This window comes from Hypanus sabinus, chromosome 8 (assembly GCF_030144855.1).
Source record: "Hypanus sabinus isolate sHypSab1 chromosome 8, sHypSab1.hap1, whole genome shotgun sequence".
In the NCBI taxonomy this organism is placed as follows: Eukaryota; Metazoa; Chordata; class Chondrichthyes; order Myliobatiformes; family Dasyatidae; genus Hypanus; species Hypanus sabinus.
Window position 1 is genome coordinate 81,754,750 of NC_082713.1, and position 12,298 is coordinate 81,767,047.

At 49.9% G+C, this 12,298-nt stretch overlaps 1 pseudogene; it reads left to right on the forward strand.

Moving 5' to 3' along the window:
- The first annotated feature begins 168 nt into the window (after nucleotides 1-168).
- On the forward strand, nucleotides 169-1,400 carry LOC132397772 (uncharacterized; annotated as a pseudogene).
- Nucleotides 1,401-12,298: the final 10,898 nt, after the last annotated feature.

A 12,298-nucleotide genomic window follows, 5' to 3' on the forward strand; every position in this document is an offset into this window, starting at 1 on the left:
CCTCCCGGCGGGTAACAGTTCTACTCCCTCAAAGACCCCATCCCGACTGGGACGTAAACACCAGTCTGTCTCCCACGGGAAGGGTGGCTCACTCTCACTTCCAGGGTAGGGTCTCGCTCTCTCTCTCTCCCTCTCCCTCCCTCCTCTCTCACACCCCCTCTCCCTCCCCTCTCCCCTCTCCCCCCCTCTCCCCTCTCCCCCCCTCCCCTCTCCCCTCTCCCCCCTCCCCCTCCCCTCTCCCCCCTCCCCCTCCCCTCTCTCCCCCCTCCCCCTCCCCTCTCTCCCCCCTCCCCCTCCCCCTCCCCTCTCTCCCCCCTCCCCCTCCCCCTCCCCTCTCTCTCCCCTCCCCCTCCCCCTCCCCTCTCTCCCCCCTCCCCCTCCCCTCTCCCCCCTCCCCCTCCCCCTCCCCTCTCTCCTCTCTCCCCTCTCTCCCCCTCCCCTCTCTCCCCCTCCCCTCTCTCCCCTCTCTCCCCCCTCCCCCTCCCCTCTCTCCCCCCTCCCCCTCCCCTCTCTCCCCCTCCCCCTCCCCTCTCTCCCCCTCCCCCTCCCCTCTCTCCCCCTCCCCTCTCTCCCCCTCCCCCTCCCCTCTCCCCCTCCCCCTCCCCTCTCTCCCCCTCCCCCTCCCCTCTCTCCCCCTCCCCCTCCCCTCTCTCCCCCTCCCCTCTCTCCCCCTCCCCCTCCCCTCTCTCCCCCTCCCCCTCTCCCCTCCCCCTCCCCCTCCCCCTCCCCTCTCCCCCTCCCCCTCTCCCCTCTCCCCCCCTCTCCCCTCTCCCCCCCTCTCCCCTCTCCCCCCTCCCCTCTCCCCTCTCCCCCCTCCCCCTCCCCTCTCCCCCCTCCCCCTCCCCTCTCCCCCCTCCCCCTCCCCTCTCTCCCCCCTCCCCCTCCCCCTCCCCTCTCTCCCCCTCCCCCTCCCCCTCCCCTCTCTCCCCCCTCCCCCTCCCCCTCCCCTCTCTCCCCCCTCCCCCTCCCCCTCCCCTCTCTCCTCTCTCCCCTCTCTCCCCCTCCCCTCTCTCCCCTCTCTCCCCCTCCCCTCTCTCCCCTCTCTCCCCCTCCCCCTCCCCTCTCTCCCCCCTCCCCCTCCCCTCTCTCCCCCTCCCCCTCCCCTCTCTCCCCCTCCCCTCTCTCCCCCTCCCCCTCCCCTCTCTCCCCCTCCCCTCTCTCCCCCTCCCCTCTCTCCCCCTCCCCTCTCTCCCCCTCCCCCTCCCCTCTCTCCCCCTCCCCCTCCCCTCTCTCCCCCTCCCCCTCCCCTCTCTCCCCTACCCCTCCCCTCCCCCTCTCTCCCTCCTTCCCCTCCCCCTCCCCCTCTCTCCCTCCTCTCTCCCTCCTCTCTCCCCCTCCTCTCTCCCCCTCCTCTCCCTCCTCTCCCTCCTCTCCCTCCTCTCCCTCCTCTCCCTCCTCTCCCTCCCTCCTCCTCTCTCCCCCTCCTCTCTCCCCTCCTCTCTCCCCTCCTCTCTCCCCTCCTCTCTCCCCTCCTCTCCCTCCCACCCCCTCTCTCTCCCCCTCCCCTCTCTCCCTCCCTCCCCTCCCCACTCTCTCCCCCCTCCCTCCTCTCTCCCTCTCCCTCCTCTCTCCCCCTCCCTCTCCCCCTCCTCTCTCCCCCTCCTCTCCCTCCTCTCTCCCTCCTCTCCCTCCTCTCCCTCCTCTCCCTCCTCTCCCTCCTCTCCCTCCTCTCCCTCCCTCCTCCTCTCTCCCCCTCCTCTCTCCCCTCCTCTCTCCCCTCCTCTCTCCCCTCCTCTCTCCCCTCCTCTCTCCCCTCCTCTCTCCCCTCCTCTCTCCCCTCCTCTCTCCCCCTCCTCTCTCCCCTCCTCTCCCTCCCACCCCCTCTCTCTCCCCCTCCCCTCTCTCCCTCCCTCCCCTCCCCACTCTCTCCCCCTCCCTCCTCTCTCCCTCTCCCTCCTCTCTCCCCTCCCTCTCCCTCCTCTCTCCCCCTCCCTCTCCCTCCTCTCTCCCCCTCCCTCTCCCTCCTCTCTCCCCCTCCCTCTCCCTCCTCTCTCCCCCTCTCTCCCTCACCCCTCTCTCCCCCTCCCCCCTCTCTCCCCCTCCCCTCCCCTTCACACGCTTCCTATCTCTGGAAGAGTGAGAGACCAAGGGAGCAAACCGGAGAGGGGGAGTGGTTTGAGGGAAGTCACAGCCCTGGTGGGGTGAGGAAGAGGGGGAGAGAGATGTTGAGACCCAGTGCCCGTGGGAAAGAATGAGACCTGCACTTTTGAGGCAGAGAAGGAGAGAGTGGCCCTATTCACAGGAATGAGGAAGAGAAAATGACCTTGACGCTGAGGGAGAGATCTCCCACCCCTGGGAGACAGAGAGAATGAGAAAGATTCACTTTACTGGAGGGGAGGGGAGGGGGAGAGGGAGAGGGAGCATCCCCAGGAGTAAGACTGTAACCTATGTGAGAGGAGGGGAAAGAGGGAGGGAGAGTTGCCAATTCTGGGAGAGAGTGGAAGAGACCTCAGCCTGAGAGAGGTGATGACCCTATAACTGGGAGCGAAAGAGAGAACCCACTTCTAGGAAAGTTCTCTACCTCTAGAGAGAGACACCACCTCCAGAAGAGGGAAGGAGGTTAGACAGAGGGAGAAAGAGAAACCCTACCCAAGATTATTTTTTTTAAATTTCAATATTGACTTTACTCATGATAAATATATACACACTCAGGAAAGAAACAAAGCAATGACATAGTGTAAACTTGAAAAAGGAGAGAGAAATATCACAAACAGCAACAATGCCGCAATGTGACCTTGGGGTGATGCCATTTCCATTGTTGGAGGGCTTCCCCATTCAACTCTGCCCCTCCTTGAAGGACCCTAGACTGTGGTCCTTTCTCACAGAGCCTTTGCATTGGCTGTGTGAAGGTTCAGTGCATCTCTCAGTACGTACACTGTGATTATCTGCATCTCGTGCTGTGAGACCGACAGGCTTCTGGCAGACCAGGGGATGTCCTTCACTGAGCTGATGGGCTTCCAGCAACACTTGATGCCTGTCTCAATGTCTGTTCCTGTGGTCAGAGAGTTCTCTGTTTCACAGCTCCTGGGGCAACACTGACTCTTCTTTGCATCCAAACCCATTAGCAAATCCAGAACCTGCAAAGAGGTGGGTGACCATTTCTTCCCACCACAGCTATTCGAAGGGCAGCATACACTGAGGGTGGTAGATCACCTGTTGAGGAAGGCTCTGATCACCTCTCACTGTCCGCCAAGAGAGGTCTTAATGCTGGTTGGTCAGATCTGGTGATGACGCATTTGGCCAAATGACTTGGACTGTTTGCTCAGGGAACAAACCCACTGAATCCCTCCATGTCTGGAGTGCATTCCACACTAACCACTGCCTGATGGACTTGTGGTCAGTGGTGTTTTCTTGGAAGAACTTTCCACAAAGGGCAGGTAGTGTGGCAAATTCTGATTGATTGGGGCATTGAATGGTAGAATGACCAGGCCTATCTTCTACAACAGCAGAGTAGTAACACTTGGTGTCATGTACTTTGGGTCCACCCACCACCTGGTACGGCCACACCCGAAGTCGGTCGTTAAAATGAGGGCAATGTTTGGTACACTTTTGCCCCCATTCTCAGGGGACTTGGGCATCGTAACCCATTGGACCTGCTCCATCTTGGACTCCCAGATAAACTGGAAGACATCTCAGGTGATTACTGAGGCAGAGATTTGAAGACCAGGCCACACTGCAGCAAATACAGCAGCCCTGGGAGCATATCACACCCGATGACCACGTTTCTCCCCGTTATTGACAAGCGATCTCCCAGCTACTTCCACAAACCCAACTTTTCATTTTAATTTCATGATCCACTCCAGCCAATTTTTGGCGTACATTCAGCTCCTCTGAGCCAGATCCCCAGCGCCTTCCTCTAGTTGACTCTGGCCCTGGTGCTAACTCAAAACTGGTCACAGTCGCTTGATCAGTCTGCAAACTGACCAGAAGGTGACGACATCATCCGTCGTGTATAGGGAGGTTTTGAATTGTGTGCGTCCTTCGCCTGGTAACATCAACCTTCCTAGGCTCTCGTCCTTCCTGATGGGTTCAGCAAGCAGTTCAAACCAGACAGGGGAGAGTAGGCATCACAGACTTGATGGGGTAACTGTATATTTCCCACATATTTGGACAGCGCTATGGATATCTATGGAGAGCAGTTAGATCCTGTTGCCAATTCCCTCACTAAACCTCATTTTAGTACATCCATTATGTGCATGGGGGTATCCTGTAGAAGGCCTTTTCCTGTTCTGAAATGATCAGGCAGGTATCCATCCTTCTCTCTTGCACATAGGTGACAGTGTCAAAGATTTTCCTGTTTCAGCTCAGTCTGGGTGGATAACCTGCCCCAGGCAGACTTGAACTAGTTGGCCTTGGACAGGATCTCATAATCCACATTCAACAATGAAATGGATGTCCGATTCCTAATGTCCTCCTTCTCTCCCTTCTGCTTGTTGAGAGTAATGATCCCTTCCTCATGAAGCAGAGTGTCATACACTTCCAGCTGGTCTGGGCCCATCCAGTCCCACAAAGCAGAGTTTAGCTCAGCCAGTAAACCATCACTTCCACGAGTTTTAGACAAGTCAAGGGAATGGATGCAGCCTGTCAGCTCCTGCCTGTCAGGGGCTAATCCAGAATCTCTATTTACTGCCGCCTAGGTCTGGAAGGCCCTGCTGTCATACAGACTGGTATAAAAGGGTTTACAGATCTTTAGTATATCTGTCAGTGAGGATGTTACTGAGCTGTCTTCTCTGTTAACACTCTGGATCACTTAGCTCCCTCAGTGAACCTTTCAGAAGTATCCTATGCCATGGAGTGGACCTGGATCTGAAGATGATCTAGGAGGATTCAGAGGCAAAGAGCATGCTGCTATCCTGGAGGAGAGAGATGGAATCGCTACCTGTGGGAGAAAGAAGCACTGATCCAGGGGACAGGGACCCCACACCCTAGGAGAGAGGGGAGAAGACTGTGAGAAATGTGACTAATGAGGGGCACACAGCAAGAGCAGGACAGAGACAGAGTCAGAGACTGACAGATCTGCAGATTCCCTCCCCTTCTCTCTGTGCCACCTCCACCTTTTTGAGGCATCACTTTTTGAAGATGTCCTTGATGCTGGGGAAGGTATTGCCCATGATGCAGCGGGTTGAGTTTGCAACCCTCGTCAGATTTTTCCAATCCTGTGCAGTTACCCCTCCACAGCAGATGGTGATGCAATCAGTTAGGATGCTCTCCATGGTGTATCTATAGAAATTTGATAAAGTCTGTGGTGACCTACCAAATCTCCTCAAACTCCTAATGAAATATAGCCACTGATGTGCCTTATTTGTAATTGCATTATATGTTGGGCCCAGGATAAATCTTCAGAGATGTTGACACCCAGGAAATTGAGACTACTCACCCTGAGAACAGATGGTTGAAAGAACAAGCCTCTGGATATGCAGCATTGCTTGAGAATGGTTCTTTGGATTTAGTCTGGGTATTGAGCTGGTCTGTTTAAGACAAAAGGTTCTGATGAAGTGGTCTACCACCTCAGACAGCAGCCGTTATTTTTCTCTCCACAGACAAAGTGGAGCTGCAGATTGATGACCTTTGCCTCATTCAGGAGACTGTGGAAGTGACAGATGGGAGCTACAATCACCCCTAGGTTGCAGGAGGCAGGGAACAGGATGACTGCCAATAGAATGAAAAAAAATGGCAGCCAGTACCAGCTCTGCTGGACAATTCCCCCCAATGCCAAGTACCCCGTTTTGGATACTGTTGAGGGGTGTCGACCTGCTGGGGAGAGCCATAGTGACCGGGACTCTGGCTTGTGGCTCAGAAGAGAAGAGAGGTGGAGAAGTCTGCAGTAGTGATAGGGGATTCCACAGAGGAATGGAGATGAGATTCAGTGGACATGATCAAGACATCTGGACGGTATGTTGCCTCCCAGGTGTTAGGGTCAGATTGGGTCGATGACATACTTACTACCCCTCAACCATAAGGCTCTTGAACCAGAGGAGGTAATTTTAATCAATCTTCGCTTGTCTCATCACTGAACTGTTCCCACAAACTATGGTCTCATTTTCAAGGACCGTTTATCTCATGTTCATTGAGTCATAGTAAAGTACAGCACAGAAACAGGTCCTTTGCATAAGAACATAAGAAATAGGAGCAGGAGTAGGCCATCTGGCCCATCCAGCCTGCCCCAACATTTAATAAGATCATGGCTGATCTGTCTGTAACTCAGCTCCATCTACCTGCCTTTAACCCTTAATTCCCTTACTATGTAAAAACCTCTCTAACTGGATCTTAAATATATTTAGTGAGGAAACCTCAACTGCTTCCCTGGGCAGAGAATTCCACAGATTCACCACTCTCTGGAAAAACAGTCTCTCTTCATCTCCATCCTAAATCTTCTCCCCTGAATCTTGAGGCAGTGTCCCCTAGTTTTAGTCTCACCTACCAATAGAAACAACTTTCCTACTTCTATCTTATCTATCTCTTTCCAAATTTTGTATGCTTCTGTAAGATCCTCTCTCATTCTTCTGAACTCCAGAGAGTATAGTTCCAGGCGACTCACTCTCTCCTAAAAGGTTAACCCCTTCATCCCTGGAATCAACCTGGTGAACCTCCTCTGCACTGCCTCCAAAGCCAGTATATCCTTCCTCAAGTAAGGAGACCAGAACTGCACACAGTACTCCAGGTGTGGCCTCACCAGTACCCTGTATAGTTGCAGCATGACCTCCCTGCCCTTAGATTCAATCCCTGTAGCAATGAAGACCAACATTCCATTTGCCTTCTTAATAACCTGTTGTACCTGCAAGCCAACTTTTTGCAATTCATGCATAAGCACTCCCAAGTCCCTCTTCACAACAGCATGCTACAATCTTTCGCCATTTAAATAATGACCTGCTCTTCTATTATTCCTTCCAAAGTGGATGATCTTGCATTTATCAACATTATATTCCATCTGCCAGACCTTGGCCCACTCACTTAACCTATCTATGTTCCCCTGCAGACTCTCCACATTCTCTGCACAATTTGCTTTTCCACTCAGTTTAGTGTCATCAGCAAATTTTGCTACGCTGCACTCAGTCCCCTCTTCCAAATCATCAATGTAAATGTTAAACAGCTGTGGGCCCAGCACTGACCACTGTGGCACCCCACTCACCACAGACCAGCAACCGGAGAAACACCCATTTATACCAACTCTCTGCCTTCTATCGGTTAACCAATCCACTATCCATGCCAATACGCTTCCTCCGACTCCGTGCATCTGTATCTTATTTATAAGTCTCTTGTGCGGCACCTTAACAAACGCCTTCTGGAAATCCAAGTATACGACAGCCACCTGTTCCCCTCCATCCACTGCACTCATTATGTCCTCAAAGAGCTCCAGTACTGTGACTCCTTTGACTCATCCAGACCATGCTGAGCCTTTTAAACTGCCTATTCCCTTTGACCACAACCCCCAAACACCTAATAGTCATGGACCTGTCCAAACTTCTCTTAAACATTGAAATTGAATTTGCATGCACCACTTGTGCTGGTGGCTCATTCCACACACTCACCACCCTCTGAGTGAAAGATGATTCCCCTCATGTTCACCTTAAACTTTTCATTTTCATATTTACCATTAACCCATGACCTCTGGTCGTTGTTCTATCCAACCTCAGTGAAAACGCCTGCTTACATTTACCCTATCTATACCCCTCATAATTTTGCATACCTCTATCAAATCTCCTCTCAATCTTCTATGCTCCAAGGAATAAAATCCTAACCTATTCAATCTTTCCGTATAACTTAGGTCCTCCAGATGATGCATCATCCTTGTAAATTTTCTCTGTACCATTTCAATCTTATTTACATCTTTCCTGGAGGTAGGTGACCAAAACTCCAAATTTGTCTGAACCCTTAGTGCCTATGTGGCACATGGGGCCTCATACTCCAAATTAGGCCTCACCAAAGTCTTTTACAACTTCAACATTTCATCCCATCTCCTGTACTCAATGTTCCTGTATCTATTGCTTATTTATCTATTATTATTATTTATTTATTTCTTTTATATTGCACAGCTTGTTGTCTTTTGCACACTGCTTGTTTGTTCATCCTGTTGGGTGCAGTCTTTCATTGTTTTTCTTGTATTTACTGTGAATGCCCACAAGAAAATCAATCACAGGGTTTGTATATTGTAACATATATGTAGTTTGATAATAAATTTACTTTGAGCTTTGAACTTTGACTCACCGTGTCAAAAGGAAGGCTCAGTCATTCAGGACTGAAGTGAAGGAATTTCTTCAGCTGGAGCGACGGTGAGGATTGTGCAGGATCAGTCCTGGGGAACATTCAGACAGGGAATGTTCGACTCCAGGGGTCTGGGGTGAGTGTGAGGACATGTCACTGAGGAAGGAGATAAGAATTGGGATGTCATGTTACAGGTGTACAGGTCACTGCTGACATCACATTTGGTTGCCTGGCGATAGGTGCCACATAAAGACAATGCAAGTATCTCTAAGGGATTGTGTAATTTCTACCAATGTGATCTGAGAATGCACTTGGGGATATATCCACCTTAATACCACCAATAACTGATTTATCAAAGGTAGGGGGAGATTTAAGGTGAGAGGGGAAACATTTAAATGTGATCAGAGGGACAACTTATTCCCAGCGTGTAGTGAGTATAGGCAATGACTGGCTAGAGGAAGAGATGGGTGTGTACAATTGTTTTTGAAAGAGATTTGGTCGGGTACACTGATAGGAAAGTTGAGAGGGATATGAGGCGAATGTAGGCAAAAGGGAATTGCACAATCAGATCTCTGGGCTGCCAGATCTCCCAGTTCTCTCCTGGCCAGCTGCCTATCGTCCATCCTGCCCACCCTTTACTCAACCCAACAACAGGCCTCCCATATCATCCAGTTCACCTGTCACCCAGACGACAGTGGGTTTGCTGCCCCATTACCACCAATGTAACATTCTAATCTCAATGTTTAAACCCCTTTATTGGATTGCAGAGAAATCTGCTAATCTCATGTAAAGTCAATAGAGCACAAAAACACCTTTCGGAGTCTGTGCCAATGAGCTAGCACCCATTTCCATGGCACAATACTCCCCCACAGAGTCTATCACCCACCTACGTATGAGGGTCACTCTAGCCACCAACGTGCAGGTCTTGGAGGAGCAGCAGCAGCTGGGAGAGCCGCAGTGACTGTAGGGATATGGACGTGTCCCTGAGGGAAACAGATAAGAATTATGATGTCGTGTTACAGGATTACAGGTTACTGCCGAGATCGTACTGGGTGCTTTGTCTGCACTTGTGCTAACCTAACGATAACAATGTCGACATTACTTTGGAAAAACTGCAGAGAAAGTTTACGAGTATGGTACCAGGACTGGGGAACCTGAGTCATAAGGAGAGGGTGAATTGGCTGGGACTGCTTTCCCTGGAGAAAATGAGGCTGAGGGATGACATCGTAGAGGTTTATAAAATAATGAAGAGTACAGATGGAGTGAATATCTACTGTCATAAAGTTATATAGCACGGAACCTGTGGCTCAGATTCTCCAGGCTGTGCCAGAAAGCCTTCTAAGTTACTCCCATTTTCTCAGAAGTAGTTTTCCCATGCATATGCCAATATTGATCATGCATATCTTGTGTACTGAAAATAGCAATAGTTTATTATTGAAGGAAGATATTAATGTGTCATAGAACATAGAACAGTACTAGAATTGGTCTTTTCTCAATAACCCTCATCGGCTGAGTGTTCTACATTGCAACCACACACCGTATGGGAGAGTTCTTCCTCAGATGGCTTCCAGTATTCCTCTGTAGTCTGATTCAGTGATGCTGTGTTCCTGATGTAAAGCCATCAACCTGAAACATTAATTCTTTTCCTCCCTGCACAGATGCTGCCTGACCTGTCCATCATCTACCTTCACTGCTGATTCCAGTCCGCCCGGTAACAGCACACAGTGATTCCTCATCTGGTGGTCTCCACCGCCACCCCCTGGACAACATTATCCCTGCAGCACCAGGTACGGTGTGCACAGGGTGAGACTTACGAAGACAGAATGAGTAAACCACACTACCACAATATTTGTGTTTCAGAGTGCTGAGTTAACGTTTCGTCTGGCAGGGGATCTAGACCCAGGACTCACTGTGTCAAAAGGAAGGTCAGCCTTTCAGGACAGAGTAGAGAAGGAATTTCTTCAGCTGGGACTGGGCAGGATCAGTCCTGGAGAACATTCAGACAGGGCATGGTCGACTCCAGGGCTCTGGGGTGAGTGTTGGGATGTGTCACTGAGGAAAAAAATAAGAATTGTGATGTCATGTTACAGGTGTACAGGTCACTGATGACATCACACTGTGTGCTGTGTGCACTTTGGTTGCCTGGCGATAGGTGTCACATAAAGACAACACAAGTATCTCTGTAAGGGATTCTGTAACTTCTTCCAATATGAGTTGAAAATGCACTTGGGCAGGACCTGGAGATATATCCACTTTACTTTAAGACCAACAATACCTGATATTTCGAAGGTAGGGGGAAATTTAAGGTGAGAAGGGAAACATTTCATGGTGATCTAAGGGACAAATTATTCAGAGTGTAGTGAGTATAGGCAATGAATGGCCAGAGAAAGAGATAGGTGTGTACATTTATGTTTTGAGAGAGATTTGGTCGGGTACACTGATAGGAAAGTTGAGAGGGATATGAGGCGAATGTAGGCAAAAGGGAATTGCACAATCAGATCTCTGGGCTGCCAGATCTCCCAGTTCTCTCCTGGCCAGCTGCCTATCATCCATCCTGTCCACCCTTCACCCAACCCAACAACAGGCCTCCCATATCATCCAGTTCACCTGTCACCCAGATGACAGGGGGTTTGCTGCCCCATTACCACCAATGTAACATTCTAATCTCAATGTTTAAACTCCATTCTCAGCTGAGATGTGGAAACATCCCTGTCAACTGAGGGATTTCATTTGAACAGATACTTCCAGCGTTTCAGGACACAGAGTCACCGCTTCCTCTGGGACAGGATCTAGACCAGGACTCACTGTCTCAAATTGATGGCTCAGCCATTCAGAATCAAAGTCAGGTTTATCAGCACTGACATATGTCTTGAAATGTGTTGTTTCGTGGCAGCAGTACGGTGCAATACAAAAACATACTACACATTATAATAAGAAATTTAGAATATAGAGTACAAATATAAAAAGTATTAGGAAGTGCAGAAAGAGGTAAAGAATTGTATAGGAGTGTTCATAGGTTCATTGTCCATTCAGAAATCTAATGGTGGAGGGGAAGAAACCTTTCCGGAAATGTTGAGTGTGTGTCTTTAGGCTTCTTTACCTCCTCTCTGATGATAGTAATGGGAATACTGAACATAGAACAGTACTGCACAGGAATTAAATCAGTAATCAAATGGCTAATTAAACTAATCCTTTCAGCCTACACAATCTCCATATCCTTCTATTTTCATGGATTCATATGAATTTCAAGAAGTTTCTTAAAGTCTGTAAAATTTCTTCCTCTATCGCCACCCAGGTAGCATATTCTAGACACCCACCACTCTCTGTGTAAAAAAATTCCTTCTCATCTCCTTTGAAACTATCCTTCCACCTTAAATTATATTAGACATTTCAACCCGGGGAAGAAGATTGTCATTTATCCTATCTACGGCTCTCATGTTTGTGTAAATCTCTTATCAGATCTCCCCTCAGCCTCTGTTACTCCAGAAGAAACACCTCAAGTTTGTCCAAATTCTCATCAGAGCACATGTCCTCTAATCCAGACAACATCCTGGTGAACCTCCTCTGCCCCCTCTCCAAAGCCTCAACATCCTTCCTATAATGGAGTGACCAGAACTGAATGCAATACTACAGATGCAGCCTAACTGGAGTTTTATAAAGCTGCAACGTGTAACTTGCCCTGTTCCAATTTAATACTCTTCTGCATAATACATGCTTATCCTTAGTTATATGTCTTAAAACTTAAGGAGTTGCTGTCACTATTCCCTTACTGTACACTCACTGAAAGGTCAGTGAACTGGCCAGTCTTATTACCCAACACCAAGTCCAGTATAGCCCTTTCTCTACATACACTTCAAACTACCTGTTCCATTGTTTCTCGTACTTCTCTCCTGCTTGTTTTCGTTGGCCCTGGCATCTACGTCCCTCTACTTTCTGACCTGATGTGCTGGTTTCCATACCCCCGCCATATTAGTTTAAACCCTCCCGAGTAGCACTTGCAAACCTCCCAGCCAAGATATTGGTTCCCTTCCTGTTTAGCTGCATGTTGTCCCCTTTGTACAGGGCACCCTGTCCCAGAAAAGGTTCCAATGATACA